Source organism: Tachypleus tridentatus, chromosome 2 (assembly GCF_004210375.1).
Source record: "Tachypleus tridentatus isolate NWPU-2018 chromosome 2, ASM421037v1, whole genome shotgun sequence".
Lineage (NCBI taxonomy): Eukaryota > Metazoa > Arthropoda > Merostomata > Xiphosura > Limulidae > Tachypleus > Tachypleus tridentatus.
In genome coordinates this window covers 59,883,174-59,909,313 of record NC_134826.1, presented here as the reverse complement: position 1 = coordinate 59,909,313, position 26,140 = coordinate 59,883,174, and the positions used below count along the sequence as shown (strand labels likewise).

Below are 26,140 nucleotides of genomic sequence, written 5' to 3'. Positions count from 1 at the left end.
GATTTGTTTCTATCGAAGTTATGATTGTGTTTCACTAACTATTCATTCAGTGGCGTATGTCCCACCAGCTCTCAAAATTGTGGGAGGGGGGCATCTTTTGTAGTTACCCCACTGTATCTATTTCTTTTGATTCAGTAATAGTTTGATGTGTCAATATTCTTTTAAGAATGTGGGAAGTAATCCAATTATATCATCGTTTCGTAATGTTAACGGTGCGCATTTCAAGCTGAAATACTAGGACATAGAAAAGATATTTTGGTGCACGCCACTCTGGACGAAAGAGACAGTGAAAACTTCCGAAATGAAATAAGACACGAAAGCGCTCATGCAAAAGAAGAAAAAAGAGATCACATGTGTTTAGTGAAACTTTATGGTTCTGTACGTTACCCTTTAATTTGACTAGCTACAGCACCATGAGCTTTAAAAGGTCAGACGTAAAAAAATCATAGCTTGTTTTTACTCGTTGTAGTGGCAGACATCCAAGGTCATTTCAACAGAGTGCAATAGAATCCTTCCATACGTCTAGTGGTTTGACACTCAAATGGTACATGCTACCAGTGTGGGACAAGTGGTGACGTCATGCAGTGGCCCTCTGTTCCAGAAATTAATATAGAAACGGTTGTCTGTCGTTAATTTTGAAAGAAACAAACGTGAAAAGCAAATGTATAATTTCGTTTTAGTCATATTTTTCTCTCACTCTTTCCTTTTCTGTGGTAAAGATGGCAAGCACAGCCTGAAAAAGTGTACACAATATACTATATTCATTTAATGTTTATTATGTTACCCGTTTACCAAGCACGAAAAAAGTACGTATAGAGTTTCAAAGTATCAGAAATGTTCAATTACGTCGGCTTCTGATATCATATGCTAAAATTTCAAACAGAAGTTAGTAAGTAACAATAGATAAAACTAAATAAGGACCAGATTATGTACTGGTGAAAGAGTGCCTTTCATGACTAACATTTGCCATGGGCATTCTGTTAGGATTTGAACATAATGTGAAGATTTTATAGCTTACTTTTTTATATATTATCTCTTTCATAGATCTACGTTCGCTTGTATCTTGGAATTTGAAAGTTTTTTGTTGTTGTTGTTTTTACATGGTGATGTGACACTGACTTTAATCATACAGAACTCGTAGATATTTTCAGTATAAAAGTACATAAGTATACAATACCATGTTTTATTATTAAAGGATTATAAGTGCCAATAAAGTCTTAGGATCAGATGAGATCAACCTTGGTTTGCCTTTTTTTTTAACATAATCTATTCCGGCTTGCTGTAGGTCTGTCTTACAGTTCATAGCTGTTTTAACTAAAAATGTTGTTTTGTTTTTATCCAAAGTTTATTTGTTTATCTACGAATATTCGTTATGGAGGCGGATCCGATTTATTCACGACTGCACGAGGATTACATGAACTTTTTTCTTCTTCTAACAATAGGATAAGTTGTTGAGTCTTTTGTTTATTTTTACCGAAGACAACTTTGTAACACAAAATATGTTTTCTGAGTCTATTGCACATTTTTAAGTTAATTTCATATATAACAACACAAACAAGGCACGTCAAAATAGATATTTTACTATTAACTCCAAAATATGACTGGCCCTTTACTCTTAAGTTACTCTAGTGACCTAACCAGTAGTAACAATACTCTTGTTTGGTCTTGTTTACCAACGATGATCTATTTACCCCTTAACTTTGTGTTAATTCTGTGGATGTAGGGTTTTAAAACAGCTTCAGGTGTGTCACCATCAGATTAGTTCAGTGAAAGTAGGATTTAAAAATACCTTCAGGTATGTCACCATCAGGTTAGCTCAGCAGAAGTAAGTTTAGAAACACTTGCTTTAGCCCACATAATTATTCTCTTTAGGAACGTTTCTAGACACTTGTCATCCACGCTTGCATTTAATAAATATGTTTTCTTGTTCCTCTTTTCTTTTTTTAAAGGTGAGTCGCAGTAAGTACTTGGTATTTTCATTAACAAATATGCATTAAAATGTTTGACTTTACATTCTTGCACTATTGACTCTTCCCTGGGGAAGAAGCGTCCCTTACTTTGGGAAATTCTATGTTACAGTGTTAAGGGCTAAAGAAAATCAAAAATATTCTGGTGGCATTTCACAGATGAAGTATGAACAGAAGTGTCATGTGCCACTTCCCTGTTCTCTGTGCCCTTTTCATTGGTTGTTTTTTTTTAATCTGGGTGTGTCCGACTCCTATTTATTACTGATAAATCTAAACTGTTTTTAAAGATAAGCTTGTCTGTTATCCACCACTAGTTACACCAGGTGTTAGATGATGGGGAGCTAGTGAAAGACCACACGGTAGCAACGAACACTTTTCAAAAGGCACTCCGGAAACACGTCCTGCATTCTCAATATTCACATTAAAAGGTGAACAAGACCTAACGGCAAGCTTCTGGTTAGGCGATATGCGATTGTACTTAACACCAGGCATTTTGCTTTTAAACAGATACTGCAGGAAAGGAAAATAGAACGAATTAAAGTCGTTCGCTGTGTGTTTCACCTAATGCCGAAAAAATAAAAAACAACTGAATTAGGTTTAGAGATGCACTAAAATTTGAAGTTCGGTCTCAGCAGCGGACACAGTGCAGATAGCCCCTTGTGTAGCCTTACACTAAAATAAACACAATATGTATTTGTGTGTATATATATTTATTTTATTTTTCACGTAAAACTACACAATAAACTACTTGCGGTCTTTCCATTGCAGAGAATGAAACACCAAATTTTAGCGTTGGAAATCCATAAACTTACCGCAGCCACACTGAACAAGAGTAAAAGACATAGAAATTTAATAGAAAATGACCGTTTCGACAATCAAAAAGCATAAACAACATGAATAATGTATATATTGCCAAAATAACTTGTTGCTGGGTAACGTTTCGGGCTACCACCTTTCTTTCACAGTCTGTATTTTGGCAGCATATAAACTATTCACGTTTTGTCATGCTGTCGAAGAACAACACAGCGGCTAGATAGAAGAATCATAACGGGTATTTTTTTTATTTCGAACATAACTTGAACGACTACACATAGCTGTCTGTTGTGCAGAAACTATGGAAGCATCCACAGGATTGATACAACTTATTTGCACAGACTTTGTGTCGAAGGGAAATATATAAGAAGTAACCAGAAGGCTTCGTGAAAGTAGAAGTGCGCCACCTGTATTTTAGATACGCATTTTTACTTATTAAGAATACATATGACTTTATAATAAATGTAAAATTAACACTCTGGGAAACTTTTAAATCGACTTTTGTGTATTTTATGTAAATGAATGTTACATACGTGTGATGCGTTTTAAATTAACGGTTAAGTTATTTCCTGTTATTTTTTATAATTTCAATTTAATTACCTATGCGCTGAACACTTTCATAATGCTTGAGTAATTAGTTTTTCACGAATGAATAAACATGATTCTACTTTTAACTTATTTCCACTTTTTAATGGTCCTCCGATGGGATATCGATGAGTCTACGGTCTTAAACGCTAAAATCCGAGATTCAGTTCCTTGTGGTAAATTTGTTTGTTTTGAATTTTAAGCAAAGTTACACGGGGGGCTATCTGCGCTAGCTGTCCTTAATTTAGCAGAATAATACTAGGGGAAAGACAGCTAGTCATCACCATCCACTGCCAACTCTTGGGCTACTCTTTTACCAACGAATAATGGGATTGGTTGTAACATAATAACGCCCCCACGGCTAACAGGACAAGCATGTTTGGTGTGACGTGGATTCGAACCCGCGACCCTCGGATTAAGAATCGAACGTCCTAACAGCTTTGCGCAAAATCAGACGAAGAAATAAAATATATATTTTTTTTGTATCTTTACCTGCGTTTGTGCTACATTTTTTATACATTATCTACTTTGTTTGAAAAAAATCTACAGTTGAGACTTATTTTCACTTGAATGCTTTCCGATCCCTTGTATATCGATGACGTTTGTGAGGGCGGATATTACCTAGGAAATGGACACGTTTTATTTGAATATGAGGGGTGCTAAAGACGTTCGGTGCCTTTTGAAAGGTACATTTTTACTAACTGCGATTGTAATTTTTATCATTCTATTGTTTTAGATACCTTTATCCTGTTGATGCCGCGACCTTCAACAGACTATTAGATAGCATTTTTCGCAGCTGCACCTATTTGCTTTCAGAATCAATCGATATCTGACCTACGCATCTGCTTCTATTGATTTCTAGAAATACGATTAAGTTATCGAAGGTTATTTCGTAAGCTGAATAAATACTTTATTAACCCACAGACACACGCACACAGAGATATGAGAATACGTGCTGTAACGTGGTTTGATGTAATTATCGTGTTCGGACTGTGAATCAGGGAGCTCGCGGTTTGCATTTTACTGCCGCAAAAACGCGTTCCATAGCTCTTGTGCTATAAGTGACGCGCAAAACCCTCTATCTTGTCACACAGTATAAATAGCCTGAGAGATCGTGGCGAGCGCTGCTGACTAGGAGATAAATATGCAAAGTAGTCGTTGTGAAGCTTTGCTCCAGACTTATAAAACAAAGAAACATAGTGTTACATAAGTGTATTTTTGTATTAACTGAAGTATAATGTCTCACTTATACGTTTTTTGTGCTTTAGATGTACCGTAATGTTTGAAGTATACTCTGATGCAATGTTATATATACATGCGTATTTTTGAAGTATAAAGGATACCCCAAAATTCTGGACCCATAGGGAAAATACACAATGTATTTTTATTTTATTTATTATTCAAACTTCATACCATTAACTTATCTGGTCTCAGTATACTGTGTCGTCAGGATATTTTCTTTCCCGAAATATGTACAACTAACATTAGAAATGTGTTTGTTTAACTTGAAGAATATATTGTCTATTTTCTCAATTTGTCCAGACTGCTGGGACACCCTGTACATTGATAGAGTTGTATATGTGTATGTGTTAGAAAGTTTATGAACAACACTCGCCACCAGTTCATGGATTTCTCTGATCGAACAGTTAAATTTTTTGTTACTCTTATGGTGCACTTTGCGTATTTGCTACAACAGATCATGAACTCTCTATTTTCAATCCGAGTACGATGCCCACTAGTTTACTGTAAAATTGATGTTTAAGGTAATTACATTCCTATACACAAAAAGTATTAATTATAGTTGAATGTCATGTATATCTGTGTTAATGTTACATGTTCATTGTTTTTCAGAGCTGAGAGTTGCATGTGTTAAGTCAAATTAAATAGGATGTTCAGCTGTGATTCCAAATGTTTTAATGTAATTTGTTTCCTGTTTTTCAGAGCTGGGAGTTGATGTTAGGTCGACTTAGTTAGGGTGTATCAGTAGTAGTTCCAAATATTTTTACTGTAACCTGTTCCCTGTTTTTTAGTTTTGAGAGTTCTGGTGTTAAGTCGACTTAAAAGGAACGTATCAGCTGTGAGTTCAAATGATTTAATGTAACTTGTTCCTTGTTTTTCAGAGCTGGGAGTTGCTGGTTTTAAGTCGACTTAAATGGGACGTTTCAGCTGTGGTTCCAAATGATTTCCTCGAACCCCTGCTCTGTAGGCTTCCTCTCAGTGAAGGAGCAAGAACTAAAGCCAGACAGCACGCTGAAGTCTTTATTAATATGTGTTGTACTGGTACGTCTCTTAGTTTTTATGGTTTTAAGTTTGTCTATTTTTCAAAGTTATTCGTAAAACTGAATGAACTACTACCTCAAATTGCTTTAAGTACACATATGGTGTGTATTCGCATTATTATTACTTTAGAATATCTTATTAATTTTATCTCAATTTGACAGAAAACAAATGAGAACTTTTAAACTGTTGGTGAAATCTTATGATAAATTGTAACTAATGTTTTTTACGAAGAGCAACGGGTATCGCATACTATCAGCAACATTCTCTTAACTGACTTAGAGGAAGTCTAATTACTCATTTTTAGCCAACGCTGTATTAAAACTAACAGAACATAAGAGAAACGTAATATCTTGCTTTAAATAAATTTTATGGCCATTAGAAACAGCGAAATGTGTGTGTAATTATAAACATATATATTTTAATTTCCATTAACACTGTATTTTTCAGAATTAAAACTTTTTCTCGTGTCATATTCTTAACGAAACAAGTAAGCCTAATTTTAACAGTAAAGTCAGTTAATGCTTTTTTGTTTATAGAATATCAAAAATTGCTACAACAGATGAAAGTTTAGCCTTTTTTTTCTGTTACAGTTGTAACCGCCTCGCGAGATTAAAAAATAATTTTCTTATTAATCAACAACGTTAGGAATTTGTGTAATATCCGGCTGAGTTATTTTCCATTACATGTGTTGGTATTTTAGCGCTAAGCTCACAATGGACTATCTGCGCTCTGTCCACCACAGGGAATCGATTTTCGATTTAAGCATTGTGATGTCTGGAAACTTACGGCTGACCTATCTGACGACTGAAAATAAATTACAATTATTTTCAATAAATTATTTTCGTTTTCAAGATGGAGTACTCAATAATTGTTCGTTTTTTATTTATTTTTATACGGTTTATCTTTCAGTCGGTATTTTATTACGTATAAAGTTTAAAATTCTTTACTTTAAAAATAAACTAAGGTACACTAAGAGTTTTTCTATATTCTAGTTATAACAACGTATGGCTACTGTTATTAAGAACAAACTAAGGCTCAATGGGAGCTTTCTGTATTCTAGTTATAACAATGTATAGCTACTGTTATTAAGAACAAACTAAGGCTCAATGGGAGCTTTCTGTATTCTAGTTATAACAATGTATGGCTACTGTTATTAAGAACAAACTAAGGCTCAATGGGAGCTTTCTGTATTCCAGTTATAACAATGTATGGCTACTGTTATTAAGAACAAACTAAGGCTCAATGGGAGCTTTCTGTATTCTAGTTATAACAATGTATAGCTACTGTTATCAATACAATCTTAGGTATAATTAGAGTTCGGTATCTTAGCTATCGTTATTAGCACATTCTTCAGAAGCTAAAGGATGTCTTTACACTATAATTTGTTGAATATTAAAAGTAAGTTCACTGCAGAAACTCCCAACAATGGTGGTTTTGGACGTATCTTTTTAAGAAAACTTCGATACGACTTTTTATTTGTTAATTAATAAACGTTTAAGTAAAATACAGCATACTCAAGTCTCCATATTAACTCGTACTAAAGTCTACTCTCTGGGAGTAAATTCAGTAGATATCAATAAACCATTATCATTACCACAAATTAAGGAATTGCCAACATTTTATGATTCTACTATCACCTTCTTATGTTTAGCTTTCAATTGAGATATGAACTACTTCATCTGCAACTCAGTAGGGAAGGTCGAACCATCATCATAGTCAGCAGTAGGATGAGTAGACAGGAACACTTTGAAAGCAGCTACAGACATAATACTGTACTATTTGCTCTATATTATCTACCAAGGTGATTCTAAACAGTTCCTGAATACCTCTGTGTGTCATTTGGAGACGTCCATGCTTCTAGTGCTTGGCCATTAAGCTCATGACATGCTGGCAGATTTCTGTTACCTCATGGCTTCTAATCATTTTCGAAGCCTCAACGCTAAAAGAATGCTTGAAATGCCTTTGTTTTAGCCAATACAAATGTACAAACAATTTGTGAAATTTTTGAATTAAGAAAAACGGTATTGGATAGTGTGTGTTTTTTAAACAAAAACGTCCCCCACCAGCTCGTGAAGGGTCTGTTGCAAACAAACTAAAGCATAATGGGAGTCTTTTATATTTCAGCTATAACAGTTCATGGATATCGTTAATAAACACAAAGACACAATGGGAGTTTTCTGTATTCCAGCTATAACAGTTTATGGCTATTGTTATTAAAAACAAACTAAGACACAATGGGAATTTCTTATATTCCAACTATGACAGTGTTTGGCTACAGTTATTAGAAATAAAATAAAGTACAATGGGGGTTTTCTGCCTTCTAATTGTAACAATGCATGGCTGCCGTTATTAAATATTGTCAATAGCGTTTTCGTGCAAAACAAATATCACATGACTGCTCACATTATTTGATATGTACATTTCAGTGGTTTATAAATCTGAGGAGTTGCGATTTGTTTCTAGATGCTATCGTAAGCATCGGAGATTAAAAAGGCTCATATCAGCAGTGAAACATGCCAGGACCTTGTCAAACACATATTCATGATATGGAGAGTGTTGTTGCAAAGTGACTACCAGCCTTACAAAGTGTGGTCCGTGTACTCACCTACAACTTAGCAGTACAGTTGGCTGGATATCTGGACAGATTGTTGACAACTCCAAAAGACGACGACTAGTAAACAGCAATTTAATGGAACAACTGGATAACAGGTTAGCAGGAAAACGGAAACAGTTTCGTAAGGTTGGCCTTGATGCCAGATATCCAATGGGATGTCCTTGTGGTTAGGGTGCTCGACTCACAATCTGAGGGTCGCAAGTTCGAATCCCAGTCACAGAACATGCTCGTTTTTTATTGTTGCCTACTGGGCCAGCCACCTGGATATAAAAATTCTTGACGTAAAAAATTATCGACTGACCGCAAACCAACTCGGATTAAGGTTGTCAAAGATAAAGCAATAATATCTGTTTCTTTTGCGTATTATTGTAAAATAGCTCGTCCTAAATAGCATCAAGAACACGTGGGTTAACCAGATGACGTATCAGTGAATATTTTGTTTGCAGACGAATTACACTTCCTACTACAAGCAAACACGAAACGTGAACATATCTAATGAACGACCATAAATAGATCAACCCCAATTTTATATAAGGAATACAAGGGTATGGTAAAGGTATCATAATGATGTGAGAAGAAAAGGCTGTTGTTAGTACTGTTCTTTCTATGTTATCACATAGCACTACAAAAGTCGTACATTATAAGGATTCTTTCCTAAAACTGTTAGTGTTATCTTATGTACGAAGATGCATGTGGTTAGAACTCTTTTCTATTGGTCCCCCACTGATCCAGCGGTATGCTTACGGACTTATAACGCTAGAAACCAGGTTTCGATACCCGTGATGGGCAGAGCACAGACAGCCAGTTGTGTAGCTTTATGATTAATTTCAATCAAACAAACTTCCCTGTTGATTAATAAAGCGTGTGCTAGCAACAGTATTAAGCGAATGGATTGGTAAACCTATATTAATCCGATTAAATGCTGTATTAGAAGCTGTAAGAAGACGGTTTGCAGGAAGCGAGTCATCTCCAAGTAATATATTTAATTTGAACTAGTTCGTTAAGGATTTCGCCTCTCTTTGCTACCACTTCAATTCATTGAAGTTGATTATACGTCTTATTGACAAACGTTTTTCGATGATTTATTGGACTAGAAATAGAATATAGCTAGAAACGCCGATTATCAATTTATTTCTTTTAGCAGTGTAAGTTGGTTTTTTTCATCTTTCATTTAGTAACAAGTTACAATGAAACTGTTATTATTTATTTTGAAATGTTCATGAACTATCGGCACAGCATCAGTTTAACAGACGACATTCCAAATAAAACAGGCTTTTTTTTTGTAGAAATATGCTTCACTTGATATTACTGTCAAATCTGATGTTTTAAAACCGAATGATGCTTTTTATAGCATTTGATCTAAAAGATCCGAAGTTAAAGACATAATTATATCGAACTTGAAATTACTTTAGAGAAAGAGGGCAACCAGTCAGTACCAACGAACACCTGCACAGATACTTTTCACTAAATAGCAAAGGTACTATAGCAGTTATAACGCACCCGTATCTCAAATTGTAGTTCAGTGACATATCGCGATGATTCGAACCTGAAGTTCTCCGATTTACATCCCATTGAATAGCAATGAACTAGCCTAATAGAGAACACGGTATGAAATATTGTGTAATTGAAATAAATCATTTAACATCTGGGCCCGACATAGCCAGGTAGGTTAACGAGTTCGACTCGTAATCTGAGGGTCGCGGGTTCGAATCCCCGTCGCACCAAACATGCTCGCCCTTTCAGCTATGGGGGCGTTATAATGTGACGGCCAATCCCTCTATTCGTTGGTATAAGAGTAGCTTAAGAGTTGGCGATGTGTGGTGATGACTAGCTGTCTTCCCTCTAGTCTTACACTGCTAAATTAGGGACGGCTGGCGCAAATAGCCTTCGAGTAGCTTTGTGCGAAATTCCAAAAACAAACAAACAAATTTCCGTAGACTTGCCACTGGCAGGAGGTGCCATTTTTTACTTCAAAGCAAATTTATAATTGTATGCAACTTAAAACATGCTGGTTTATGTGATAATAGTTTTTTAATTGCCACAAAATCACTCTCATACGTAACACAAACACACATACATACAAACAAATTAGAAACATGTAATTATATATCATATGACATCTGTATTCTAATCTCTAAAACTTTATGACCAATAATGTTATTTGCGATAAAAGTAAAAATTCACCAGATATTAAAATAACTCATTCTGTTTATGTAGTTCAACTTAACTTCTAAATTTAGTTAGGATGATCAACTTTTTACATCTAAATAGGGGTGGAAAGAAGAGGATGTGTAGGTAAATCAGAGCAAGAGCATCTTTACATATGCTTATATGAGAAGGGTGTAACTTAATGGACTTCATTGTAATGTTAAAGGTGTGGGAACCAGATATATTTAGAGGGTGTAAGAGGTTACGACACCGGAAACAATAATCCTGCTCCTCCCTCACCATCAAAACTCAGTGTTTGGCGGGTTTTGTTCGTTTGTGGTCCTTTAACAAAGACGCACTTGCTTACACGACTATTTCTTTATCAAAATAAAACTGGTTCTAACTTATTACCACTGCTAAACACAGACAAATTTTATCGAAGCAAAGAGAATTAAGATTGACAATTCTGTTTCATAGGCCACAAAGGCATGTTGTTCTTATAGCTTCGTCTGTAAGAGGCTTAACCGTTACTTACGGTTACCATTAGCAACACTGACTGTAGTAACTAGAGATTAATAAAGAATTAAGTGATAAAACATTATTTGGTATGTAATATTTTGCGTCACGTGTCTAATCATTTAAGATACTTTTTAAAAGAAAAAACAGTACACGTAAACAAACAACACTATTAACTGTCACATTTAATTACATTAAATATTCATTACGCAGAGAAACAATTTACTTTGTCAGTGTTTCAAGAAAAAAGTCTTTAGAAATTTCCATCAAATCAACACCTCATTCAGTAAATTAAGATAAATTAATTATATAACATTTACTTTTTACCATAAAAAAATGTAACTTGTAAGTTTATGACACTTATATCAATCTTAGCTAAGTGAACGTGTACTGAACCACGGAGTAGTAGTAACTAAACTGAGACGGCATTTCCCCGTGTACAATTCATAAAGATTACACGAAATGTACGGGAAGAGTCTTGTGTTCGTCTTTGTACAAGTGGTTCATTGATATTGATTTGTAAATACAACCATGTTATCTTTCTCGCAGATAGTGTAATAAACTACTCACTTCCACCCACGTTAAGGCTTTGCAGCTAGCGATCATGTGACATGAATTAAGAAAACCTGCACACAAATATTTGTTTAATAGATAACGTTGGTATTATGTTCCGTTACAGTATCCAATTATCCTTGTTATTACCCTTGACTAATGTTTACGCCTGAAGTTAATGTGTACCTCTTACTTCACATGTTGGCTCCTAAACCTATTTTGCCAATACTTTCCAGGATCCCACTAGTCATTTTATAATCACTTTTTTAGGAAAAGTGCAATTTTTTATATTATGTTAGGTATGAGTCAAAGATGTTGTAAAGGTCATTTTTGACCCACGAACTACAGGTGGGTCGCTTATGACCCAAGAATGCATTTAGTTTTACTGTCTCAGACGACCAACCCGTGGGTCGTGCTAGAATTTCAGAAGAGTAATATTTTTGACAAGTGAATCTATGCTTAATTATTATACTACAGTGAAGTAAGAAAGACAATGACTGCAAAAAAAGTGGACATAAAGACCAAAAACGTTGTCACATACTGTGATGAATGTGAAGGGAGCCCTGCTCTATGAATTACTTGTTTCAGTGAAAGAAATTAGGTCATATAACTTCAAATTACATCTATAATAATGACTGTCGCTTTCTGCTGTTTTCTTACTATTCATTATTTTTATTTTCATGGTGAACTGATTTGTTTTCTAATCTATATTGGAAACGGTATGTTTGAAAATTTACATGACATTTCGCTTGGCCAAGCGTGTTAAGGCGTGCGACTCGTAATCCGAGGGTCGCGGGTTCGCGCCCGGGCGCTAAACATGCTCGCCCTCCCAGCCGTGGGGGCGTTATAATGTGACGGTCAATCCCACTATTCGTTGGTAAAAGAGTAGCCCAAGAGTTGGCGGTGGGTGGTAATGACTAGCTGCCTTCCCTCTAGTCTTACACTGCTAAATTAGGGATGGCTAGCACCGATAGCCCTCGAATAGCTTTGTGCGAAATTCCAAAACAAACAAACAAACATTTCGCTTTCAAAAATTCTTTTTTATGCTTTTTTACAATCACTTTGTCAAAATAATTTTGATGCAAAATTTATTTTTTATTGTATTAATTTATGTCGAAATAAAGTTATTTGCTTAGTCTATTTTTATATACTATATGCAACTATCAGGTTAATGAAACAAAAAAACATAAGAAAAAATAGGTGGACTTAGAAAAGAAATATTATACTGATGTCCCACTCTCATCTGTGTGTGTAGCCGTTGTGTCCCAGCCAGTAAATGGCCCTTTAAAAAGAAAATAGAGCGCCACTCACCATTGGGTCGTCTGAAAGCCAACGTCTCAAGGATAATATTCAAAACTGAAGCATCGCTTAACATCGTATAACACCATTTCTTCTGCATTGAAAACCTATTTCCCCCCCCAGTAACAGAGCGGTATGTCTGCGGACTCATAAAACTAAAAATCGGGCTTCCATATCCGTAGTGGGCAGAGCACAGATAGCCCTTTGAGTAGCTTCGTGTTTAATTCTAAAAAAACAAAACCATTTTCTTACTTTGTTTTCAAGTAGTTTCCACGTTTCCCGGCGGTTTCTATTATGAACTTAACATTAAAGTATGTTTTTCCTTTAACTTCGTAACTTATTGTTTGTTCTGCGAGTCAATATCTAATTGACAGATTTCAGTCAATTGTTAAAGGTTCTTCTGTTTTATATAATAAATATTTGTTTTTAATTCAAACATTTGTCAACAGAATATGCTATACTAACCTCCTGACACACACAAAAGACGAAATTGCTCGTAACGAAACAAGATTGTTTTCGTGAGTTAGTATAACGTTAGAAACATTCAAAGTATCCATTTATAATAATGGAAATGATTTACCTTCTCACGCAAAAGTCGCGCGGCTCCTCTAAAATTCCATATTCAATAGTCGCAGTTTCCAAAGCGCAATTAACATTAGTTTAGAAACAAACAAAAGTCGCACCGTTCTTTGGTGATGCAACTGGTTTAATGTCTTTTATCATCTTTATTGTGGGGATAGCGACGAGAGGATTATGGTACGCTCTATATATGTAAATACATCGATCTACTGAACATTTTATAGAATAAAAGAATGTGTGTTTGCTTATAAGAAAGCCACATCGGGATATCTGCTTTGTACACCGAGGGGAATCGAACTCCTGAGTTTAGTATTGTCAGATCCAAAGACTTAACGCTGTCCCACCGGGGGATTATAGATTGAAAACAATATATCACTACTGTTGCCCCCCACTAGTATAACGGTAAGTCTACAGACTTACAATGCTAAAAGCAGGGATTCGATTTCGCTCGGTGGGCTCAGCAGATAGCCTGCTTTGGCTTTGCTATAAGAAAAAACACTACTATTATCGACTTATTTAATTTTATACAAATAATAAACTGACAATAAAAAATTCAAACACCCGAGCGCCGCCTAGTGATTAGGCTACAGATCAATGGTTCGAGTCCATGATATGCTGCTAAACTGCTATTTGGTTAAAATTAGTAATGTATGCAGCAAGTACTGTTGACTGGTTGCTTTTTCTCTGGCCAGCAGGTCTAAAACTGACTAGTCTGAACATTGAGGTCCTTGACCTGACCGTTTTGCCTCCATTTAATGGTTCAACACACTCGACTTACAGAAATGGTTCGTGTAATTAGTTTGTCACACTTTCGACGTTCTTCGAACAGTTTGTTTGTTTGAAATTTCGCGCAAAGCTACACGAGGGTTATCTGCACTAGCCGTGCCTAATTTAGCAATGTAAGACTAGATTAAAGGCAGCTATTCATTATCACCTACCGCCAACTCTTGGACTACTCGTTTACCAACAAATAATGGGATTGATCATGACATTATAACCGCCAACGAATGAAAGGGAGAGCATGCTTAGTGAAACGGGGGATTCGAACCCACGACCCTCAGATTGCAAGTTGAACATCCTAATCACCTAGCCATGCCGGGCCCTCCGTACAGAGCAGTCATAAACCGTGAATTGGTGTGGTTTGGTTGGTTGTCCATTTTGCATTCTGGAATTAATAGCTGAGTTTCCATTTTAATAGAGCTTATATTCTGAATGTACATTGATAACCTAATCCAGTTGTAAAGGGAGGTTTATATGAAATGCTTTGAAACAAGTACGTGGTCATTTATTTTGTCTTTTTAGGATATTATCGGTTCTAGAAAATAACACATTATTGTCTACAACCGATAAGATTTTGTTTTTTGTTTATATGATCTGTTAGTTTCAGTTCTCATGGCTCGTCATTGTTAGTGGTCTAATCAGTAATTCTTGTCTTTACATATGTAGCTAACTATTAACAACCAACTAGTTACATTCTGCGATTAGGCTGCGAATATATTGCCTTCTTTAGGGTAGTCCCGAGAAAATGTTTCTGTGTTAGTAGTGGTCCACAGTCGATCCTGGATCCTCGTGTTGGAAGTGTAGTGCGTTATTAACTCGACCTATTCAGATTTTGCTTAACTGACTGTTATCAGTTAGGTGGATATAAAGTACTTTTTTTTATCTTTCTCTCTGTCACGTGTAGTTCATATCCTCTTAAAAAATAGCACTTAATTAATATTTAGTCTTAGGTGGTCTTATAAGTTTCTAGTCATGTCTCAACCTCACCACAAGTATTCAGTGATCTGCGTGATTAAAATGGCTTAGGTTTGGTACACGAGTACAAGTTTAAGGAATAATTATTTAACTTAATATATCTATTATTAATGGTTCCATCGACTGCTTGTATTTAAGTGTTAAATTGCAGTAGGTATGCAACAACATGAGAAGGAATATAAAACAAGATTCATAGTAATATATACATGTATAGTAATGCAAATTTCCAGAATATTCATTAACTTTCCCTCTCAGAGATCAGAGCTCGTGATGGAAAACATTATGTACCATGGTAGCCGAACCATTTAAACCATTTTTTCTGTTAAGCCTAAATTGCTGTACTTTTATAAGACATATTTCACATAGCATTCCGACGTTTCTACCACATCAAAAGTTGCAGGTGAGTGGTAAACTGACTGTTGTTTTTGTAGCGACATCTAAAATTTATTCGTTGTTTTTTTTTTTTTTCCAATGAGATGTTGCTTAAATGACAGCTGCTAGCAGGACGTTGTATAAATCATGTAGATTAAGTGAATGACAATACGGTTATAATTAAAAATATACAAATCAAAATATGTATAAAATTACATTTCGCGAATCACAATACAGTTACAGTACAATTAGTTAAAAGGTATTCACATTACATTACGTCATCTTATACGCTTCACATAAGTAATAAGATATCTATTTCCAAGAGGAAACTTACATTGAAGTTTAACATTTCGTATGATGTATAAACCCTGCCTAAATCAAAATCACACAAAACTTCATTTTTTTTCTAAATTCGCAATATAACTTCTTGATCACTTTGTAATCTGTTATCGTTTCAGTTTTATAATTTTTGTTGCACTCTTGCTAATTATTCAACTATTTTCTGTACAACTGTGCTATACTTGTATCAACCACGCCCAGATTGCACATAGGAATAACAGCGCTTTTGTTGTACAGAGCAAGTAACAGATACATTGATGCCGTGTAAATATCAGGATATTGATAGGTGGTACTGTTTACATTGTAGATTATTTACAACGGTGGTGTTATTTAAAGCGCAGGTAAAACAAAGATTACACGAAGTACAAAAGAGCCACCGTAATTACTCATGTATTACACGTAAAGTTGATCACGATGCTCTAAAATTGATTCAACTATTCGCTCCACAACTGCACAAGTTACAAACAATGAAGTTGACCACGATGCCCTAAAATTAATTCAACTATTATCTGTTACAAGCAGTCAAGTTGGACAAGATACCCCGAAACCATACGTTCGTAAGAACAGCGATATTTTAAAATAAAGATATTACACACACGTATATATCTTTACAATTTATTAGAAAAATATTGTAAAGAGATACACAGAATTCCGTAACGTGATAATTGCAATCCGTTGACTGATAATAAGATCCCTGAAATATATCTCTGTAGTTTCAAAAATATTTACTATATTATCTTTTGTCTAAAGATCCGAAACCAGATTAAGCATGGGCGTTTGACTCGAGATGAAGAAACAATGTTGTTCAATAGTCATCAGCGATATTCACGCATACAAACTACAGAACACCGTCATTTAATTGAAGTCAAACAAACTGTACTCCTTTTAAACTGTCTTCGCACAAACCGCAAAACATCTCCAACTATTTTCAAACAAACACATACAGTAACTTCAAATACCATTAAAAAACACTAAATTGCTGCAACCAATTTATATAAACCAGAGAATGGCTTTACCATTTCCTACAAACCACAGAACTAATACCATCTCATATAAACCAGAGAATGGCTTTACCATTTCCTACAAACCACAGAACTAATACCATCTTATATAAACCAGGGAACGGCTTTACCATTTCCTACAAACCACAGAACTAATACCATCTCATATAAACCAGAGAACGGCTTTACCATTTCCTACAAACTACAGAACTAATACCATCACATATAAACCAGAGAATGGCTTTACCCATTTCCTACAAACCACAGAACTAATACCATCTCATATAAACCAGAGAATGGCTTTACCCATTTTCTACAAACCACAGAACTAATACCATCTCATATAAACCAGAGAATGGTTTTATCCATTTCCTACAAACAACAGAACTAAGACCACCTCATATAAACCAGAGAGTGGTTTTATCCATTTTCTACAAACCACAGAACTCCAGTCATTTTATGTAAACTACAGAACAATACTTTGTAAAAACGTCAATACAGTTACAGCTAAAATAATGTTTTACAAATTGTAGCATCGCCCATAGTTTTCTGTACAAACCATGTCACGATTAAAGTTGTGGTATTTAGACACGCTGATTAATAATAGGTACTTAAAAAGTATCCGCAAAAACACAGAAACGTGCTGCAGGTAGTGATTTCAAACATAAATACCAAAGAAAACAAGTAAAGATGTGAAACAAATCTTTATTCACAATGAGTTACTATATTTATTAATCTCTAACTTGCAGATTGGCTATGGTAAGTCATTTGATACTTCTTACAAGACAGGGACAGGATCAGTTGGAAATAAATGAGACTAAAAGGCAGGCTTTGGTGAATACCCACATTTCTAATTAGACAAATCTTTAGTGCTGTATCCCTTAAGTCATTAAGTTACCTACTTTGACCACACATTGTTGGACATACAAGACTGTTTACTTTATTTAGTGGTTTAATGTTCAATGATCATTTGGTTTTTCATGTAAAGAGTGTTAAAATCAAACCTTTTTAAAGTGATAGTTATGATGAGTTTTGTTACGAGTTGTGTATGCACTTTTTAATTGTTGTACAGGACTTTTGTAATATTACTGACGTAATTTTATTTAAAGCTTCTAAGTTTTTCTTGTTACATTTAATATTGTAGTTACTAGACGGCCAAACATTTCTAGATTTTTGTCACATGTTATAAATACGTGTAGATAGAGAGTTTCATAGTTTATATTCTAATAAGAGAAGGCCCGGCATGGCCAGGTGGTTAAGACGCTTGACTCGTAATCCAAGGGTCGCGGGTTCGAATCCCCGTCACACCAAACATACTTGCCATTTCAGCCGTATTATAATGTGACGGCCAATCCCTCTATTCGTTGGTAAAAGAGTAGCGCAAGAGTTGGCGGTGGGTGGTGATGACTAACTGCCTTCCTTCTAGTCTTACACTGCTAAATTAGGGACGGCTAGCGCAGATAGCCCTCGAGTAGCTTTCGTGAAACTTAAAACAAACCACACTTTGTAATAAAAGAATGAGAGGAAAATAATGTGTCTTGTCAAAAGGTGTTCTAATGTAATTGAACTCGTCTGTGTAGACTTTGACGAAAATTAGACATTTATTTAAACTTTTTTAATACAACCGTGGTATCCAATAGCTATAGTGGTTATTTTGATATGAGTTTCACGTCATAGTTTGTACTTGAGATAGAAAAGAATAATTTGTCATTTTGGTTGTAATGGGATTTAACCTTTCTCTGTGGGCTTTTAATGTATGCGAGATTTACATATATAGGTAAACTGTGGTAACCCACTGGGTAACGTAAATGAATTTATCACTGATTGTATTGTAATAACAGGTAGAGAGTAAATAGTTCGTCTTATCAGTTGGGGTCTAAATCAATTGAACCAGACTTTGTGGATTTTTCATTAAAGCTCTGCAGTCAACTGTGGAAAACAGTAGCAAATCTTTGTACATACGCTATACTTGTCTTCAATATATATACTATTTTATAACAGAAAATAAGTGTTGTATGTTTATTGTTGAAATTTATCGCTAACAAGTCACAGACACCTGTTGTAAAGAATCCAGTGCCCTATAAAACCTGACACACATAAATAATCCAAGCCATTCTAAGCCAACTTGTGTAGGTTTCTGTATCACCTGTTTGAATATGCTACCTTGGAAGAAGGTTAAAACAGAAACGCGAACATACTAACTTGAGACTCAAGTTGCGGAATGTAACCTTTAATCGTGTAAAAGAATTAATTAGCCCATGTTTACGACCTTTCGAAACAATGTTAAGGAAAATTGCATGGAGATTTAAGAAAAGCAAATAGAAAACAACGAAAATAATTTTAATATACAGTAACAAAATATATTATATGCTATATATATTCACACACAAGAAGTCATTGCAAAGGTTGCTTAGCATAGTAAAACAGTTTTTAGAAGTGTTTGACTGAGAAACGTTACCTTAATTTGTCTTGAAACAAAACGTTTTTACTGAATATATGAGTTTTCTGTCTCCGTCTGCGAAGACAAGAAATTAAAACTATCACTCGTGCCGCATTGCCTTAAATATCATCACCATGGTGACGATATCAGACTTCTGTGCACTCGCCGAAGGTCGTCCTGATGGTTTCTGTGTTCAACAACTCATAGCAACCACCTCAGTAACAGGCTTGGGAATCCATAGGATTCAATGACCTGCGTAGGGGAGGGAGATGACAAGAATGAGTCCTTTACATTTGACCCGAACTAAAACAAAACAAGAGTAGTGGTACCAAAAGCTATCTAGTATTTAAGATCACTATACTTAGTGTAACATTGTTTATCTTTGTCTGGCTATATCTTTCAACAAAGATTAAAAAAATAACAACACTTGAAGTAGCTTAACATCGCCAAGCAAAGAACTGGAGTGTTTGTAAAGTAAAAACTTGAAATATAAGAACGGTTTTAAACCTTTTTTGTTATATGACTCACAAAGAAGCTTATTTCATCTTTATCAAAACTCCCTCTGGTGGTACACAAAAATCAACCGAAAGCTTAGCAAGTTCTAAACAGGTCAAACTCTTCTAAAATCAATATCTTCTTTTACTCTTAAGATATGAAAGTTTCTTTTTTTAAAAAAACGGAAAGGTGTGACCTACTGGTTAACGTGACGGTGTATGAATCTGAGAATTTGGAGGTCACATCCAGGCTCCGAAAAAATCGTGCTGTGCACTTTGAAGCTTAGGTCGTACTATTCAGTCAGACGTTAGTACCCCAAAAAGTTGGCGGTGGGTGCTGTCTTCCTTTTAATTATCAGTGAAAAATTAGGAACAGCTGTACGTAGATATCCTTTGTCTAGCTTTGTGCGAAATGTAAAAAAGAAAAACAGGTTAACTTCCCACTCTAATCCACCAGTAACAGAGCGACATATCTGCAGATTTATAACGCTAGGAACCGGGTTTCGATACCTGGGGTGGGCAGAGCAGAAATTGCCCATTGTATAGCTTTGTGCTTACCTTCAAACAATATTTTATTTTTTTCTTTTCAATTGTATTGCAAATTTAATCATTATTCATGATTAATTTCAGGGTTACGATTATAATTACAGTTATTACTTTAGTTTATGATTCGTAATTATATCTTACTAACATGTATTGTTTTGACATTTACTCTATACTTGCTAGTTTTCGTGAAAATATTTTGTGTCGAAAACATGACATTTGAATTTGTTGTTGTTGTTGATTTCGTTATTTTATTGCTTGATTCACTGTTAACTCCATCTTGACCCGCACGGCCAGGTGGTTAGGGCGATCGACTCTTAATCTGAGGGTCGCGGGTTAAAATCCCTGTCACACCAAACATGTTCGCCCTTTTAGCCGTGGGGATGTTATTATGTGATAGTCAATCCTATTATTCATTGGTAAGAGAGTAGCCCAAGAGTTGAGGTAGGTGGTGATGATTAGCTGCCTTCCCTCTACTCTTACATTGCTAAATTAGGGACGGCAGCGCAGATAACCCTTGTGTAACTTTGCGCGAAATTCAAAAACAAGCAAACTCCATATTTAAACGCTCAAAATAGTTTTCACTTGTTATTGTTCCCCGCTGGGACAACAGTAAATTTTCAGATTTATACTGCTAAAATCAGGGTTTCAATTCTCCTCGGTGGACTCAACAGATAGCAAGATGTGGCTTTGCTATAAGAAGCACACACACACACTATTTGAGAAACTACATGGCATAAGTTTGAATGGTACTCTCTGGAGAATGTAGTTTTGGAAATGTTGTATACCTTGCAACTCTATTTGGGGTAAGTTTTAACCCCCTGTTCCATTTAACGTTAATTTATGGAATTCTCACCCCAATGAAACATTAGTTTGAAGTAAGTTCTAACAGCATACTCAACGAAATTCCGGTTCATGAAAACGTTTTAGCTTCATATTTCCCGGAACGTTAATTAGGGTAATTTTAACCGCAAGCTCCATGGAACTATAATTTATGTTAAGTTTTAACCCTGTGCTCGGGGAACTTTAATTTGTAGTAAGTTTTAACCTTGTGCTTCACTGAATGTTAATTTGAGGTAAATTTTAACTGTGTATTTCAATGTCTTGATCTCTCGAAACTTCGTAGGTGGAAAACGTGTGGAGATGACGAAGCGTGGTGGGGGATACGCAACACTGAAGTACAGTGTTGAATTCAGGGGGAGTAAAGAGAGGGAATTTCCCCTGTGCAAAAACTCCTCCTTCTAAAGCACAATATTTTCCATTTTATCGAATTTTAATCAACTCGTAAAAGACATCGTTTATATCCTCATGATAAAAAGCTTTTATGGTTGAGTACTGTTATCAAGTTTTTCATAATTCCACGGATTATCATCCTTAAAGCAAGTCACGTAACACTTCTCAGACATTGGAGTTTCATCATGAGCAAGCCAAGAATCTTTTATGGATCAAACACTTGGCATCTTGCTCTCTGTGCAACATCAGTAGGTTACCTACAAGAGAAGCAAAATGGGATGTTGTTTTCAGATTGTATCTGTTTTATGGTACATAGATTTCCACCATTTTCAGACCATCTTCCAACGCCAAAAGAGCAACGAATATTACGTTAAACTAATCAGATCTCACATGATTAAATGATAGCGCTGTAGTTTATTTCGAGCATTAAGCAACTTAAATGTGAAAAAGTTTCATTAGTCCAAAATCCCAAAGCCATACCTATTAATTTTTGTCTGTTAATTCTGTTGTTTCAGGCGCCGTAAAAACAAACGATAGCGTAAATTCCTCCTGTGAATAGATATAAATATTATCAAATATGTTAATAAACACATAACTTTTCTCTTCATCGAGTTCCAAAGTAATTAACACAACATACACTTTCCGTCTTGCGACCCCAGTGTCACATTGACAATGTTGAAAGCTTGTAAAGTTAACATTTGGCTTTCGATCCTTACGGTGAGCAAAGCACAAATTGTCCATTGCGAAACTTTATGTTTACCAATTTAGAATTAATATTTTGATTAACGTATAGGTATACAAGCACACGCCAGTGTCCGTCGTTTTTGGAATTATGGTAGTTTGAAGATGTAGCATAATATGAGCTGTCAGTTATACCTGTCCTATAAACTTTTACAAATGTTTATGCAAAGCTGGTATTGACCACAGTGCGGACATACACTTTTATCATCCAAGGTTAAATAAACTATTGGCGTTCATACAAAATGAGTTTATCTTTAATTTCCTTCAACATGGCTTGTTTTTTGTTTTTTTGTTGTTTTCAGTTGTTTCCAAATGCCAAAAAACAAAAGAAGACTAATGAATAAATGGTAAGTAAAATCAGATAAACAAGCACCGGGCCCGGTATGGCCAGGTGGATGAGGAACTCGCCTAGTAATCTGAGTGTCGCGTGTTCGAATCCCCGCCACCTCACAAATGCTCGCCCTTTCAGCCGTGTTCGGTCAATCCCACTATTTGTTGGTAAAAGAGTAGCCCAAGAGTTGGCGGTGGGTGATTATAATTAGCTGCCTTCCCTCTAGTCTTAAGCTACAAAATTAGAGATGGCTATCGCAGATAACTCTTATGTCGCTTTGATCGAAATTCAAAATAAGCCAAACAATACACAAGAACTCGTACAATGTTGATAAAGAAGCTTAAGTTGGATATGACTTAACAATGTTTTTTTTTAGTTGCTACCTAGTTTCAGATAATGAAATTTTATGACAATAGACAAAAAAATTAACTCAACTAGATATAAAAAAACTAACATTACGAAAACTATGACTTTTCACGTGTTTAGTAAATTGTGCTGGTATAAAAACAACAAAGTTAATAGTGAAAATAAAGGAAAATCAAATTTCTTCGAGTGCAAATTTATGCGAAGCTTTCCCAAGGACTGCCCACACTAGCTGTCTTATATTTGAAACTGGTAGACTAGAAGAAAATTAAACCCCGGATTTCAATATCGTGAGTTTGTAGACTTACCGCTGTCCCAGCGTGTGAACGACAAGATGAATTAAGGGAGATAATGAACAGCAATTCCCCCCAATTATTGAATTACTTTTTCAAAAAAAATATGATTTAACTTTACTTATAAAACCCAATAAAGTACGAAGGGTCTAGATTCACTGCATACAAAGCGAAGTTTCAATTTCGAAACGTTTTAAATGCATTTGCGTTAAATTATTTTAAAAACACGCTAGTCACGATATTTAAGGGGTTTCTTATTTATGAAATAAATTTTGTACTTTTTTACAAATTGTAAAAAAATGGTTCGTCAATTACTTTTAAACTTTTTCCATTTCGTATTTTAAAGTAATATCAATAATTTAAAATTCTAAGCTATTTCTAACACTGCTTAATTCTCTATTTTGTCGTTAGAGGTCAGATCTGGATCTTGCACAAAGCTATTAGAGAGCAACCTGTACTAGCTGTCCCTAACTTTAAAGCGACAAACTAGAAGGCAGAATACTAGTCAACATCACCCACCGCCAACTTTTTGGCTACTCTACCAACGGGTAGTGGGATTGACTGTTACATTATGACGCCCCTACGACTGAATAGACAAGGGTATTCGGTAATGGGGTTCGAACTCGCATATTGCGAATCGAATTCCCTAACCACCAATAAATAAAAAAATAAATAAATTGAGAGACATAACATGTATACCATTATTCCACTGTAAGCTCTTACCAATTCATTTAGGTTACGTATAGTGTAATTGTACCAAAATTTAACAATGGTTCGATTGACAAGCAGACGACAAGTATTATCCCATTGCTGTATTATCTCTTGGCAATTAATTTAGGCTACGTTTAGTAAAATGGAATTGAGAGTTGACAATGATTTTGTTGAAAAGAAGAAAACAAGTATTATCCCACTGTCATCTCTTACCAACTGAAAAAAAATTAACTGTCGCCCATTTTAATGCTTACATCAAGAAAGTGCTGGCCTTTTTCGCTTATCTGTATTTCCTCAACAAATGGTTGATTAGGTTTTAATTTATTTTGAATTTCGCGCAAAGCTACTCGAGGGCTATCTGCACTAGCCATCCCTAATTTAGCAATGTAAGACAAGAGGGAAGGAAGCTAGTCATCACCACCCACTGCCAACTCTTGGGCTACTCTTTTACCAACAAATAATTGAATTGACCATCATAATATAATTACCCATGGCTGAAATGGCGAGCATGTTTGGTGTGACGGGGATTCGAATCTGCGACTCTCGGATTACGAGTCAAGCGCCTTAACCACTTGGCCATGCCGGGTCCAGTTCATTAGACATACATGCACTGTGAATCACGGAACATTAAGATGAGTTTAAAGAATGAAGTGACATTAAAAAACCTTCAAGATGTTAAAGAAAAGTTAACAGATGTTATTAAGTGAAAAGCTAGACCACAGAATACGGTTTATCAAATGTCGTGTGAAAGAACAATATTACGATTAAAATTAAACCTGAGAAAATTTTAACATGCCATTACGTCTCATATACGATGGTTTATCAAAGTCGTTTGAAAGATACTTTTTTATGTTTTTATTTCGTATACTCACGCCAAGCTGAGAAAAGTTTGTATGCTGTTTTTAATTTTTATTTGATAGACCGGATTTATTTTTCTTTCGTTTTGTTGTGAAGCACAACTTGACACAATGGGCTAGCTGTGCTGTGCCAGTCACGATTATCGAAAGTATTTTCTTTATTGATTGGGATAGAAGGAAGGCAGTTAGTGAACAGTGTCTACCACCATTGTCGTTATACCTTCTATTCAAGGATAGCGTGTACAAGTAATTAACGTGTGGGAATTTATGTCTATGGATCCAGTGTTTGCTCCATCACAAAGAAAAGGCGCTGCTCATTTTAAAGCCATGCGTGCTTGATAAGGATGAGAGCTAAATTCCCCAAAATGCGAAGTGTGATTTTTTTTTACTGCAAAGGGATACAGACCATAGACTCTAAGACCCATATTTCTGCTCGCTTACTACTAAACCACGCATACAGCTCCAAGCCCCATAACAAACGACAAGGTTACAATACAAGTTAATTCCACGAACATTTTGTTGTGCTAATATTTAGCAGTATGAAATGGTGTACCAGTCAAATACTAGATTAATATGATATGTTATCATTATCGTAGTATTTCTAATGGTTTTGTCCCTCGAAAATACATAACAGAAAAACATTTATACAGTACAGAACATAAGGAGTTGTGAAGTTTATGAAAAAAAAAAAAAAGAGATTAATTTTCTTTGGAATAGAAGGTACCGTACAAGAGAAACGTGCATGGGTTGGACTGAAAAGTGAATATTCCTGTAGTTCCAAAACTGGCCTGCCAAAGCACGTAGGAGGACATTTATTTAAGTTACCAGGCCCTCCAATCCGTGGAATGCAGGTAGAGGGTCGCGCCTGGCGGAATATCAACATTCTTCAACATGTAGAACGTGAGTTCGAAAAAATGATGTAAATCGTTCAACCACGTGCTCTCCACGTGGTATTGTCAATGAATTAGTGTATCACAGATATAGGTTTGATCAGCTGATATTTGCACGGTAATTACCTGCGCAAACATTGGTTAATCTTAAATAAGTAAATGCCGAGTATTACAATGAAAGTCTAAAGAAGAAATTAAACCAATAATAATTAATGACTTGTGCTCGATTTTGTTGTTAAAATTTTAACACAAACCTGAAGACTCGCCATTGTCTTTAAATATACATTATGGTATGCCGCTTAAAGCATTTATTGAAAGCAAAACAATTTCTCTCAATCCAAGAATCAAATTGAAAATTTAAAGAAATCGCGTCCTAATTTATGAAGTGAGTTACTGATTCTTAATTGTGTTAATTCTGAGATGT

General features: G+C 35.3%; 1 pseudogene across 1 annotated transcript in view; it reads left to right on the top strand.

The window, feature by feature from the left end:
- LOC143243930 (G1/S-specific cyclin-D2-like) overlaps positions 1-26,140 on the top strand; it is a 54,371-nt pseudogene that overhangs the window by 9,536 nt on the left and 18,695 nt on the right. The window contains 1 exon segment of the transcript XR_013024816.1: positions 5,486-5,645. The product of XR_013024816.1 is annotated as a G1/S-specific cyclin-D2-like (transcript).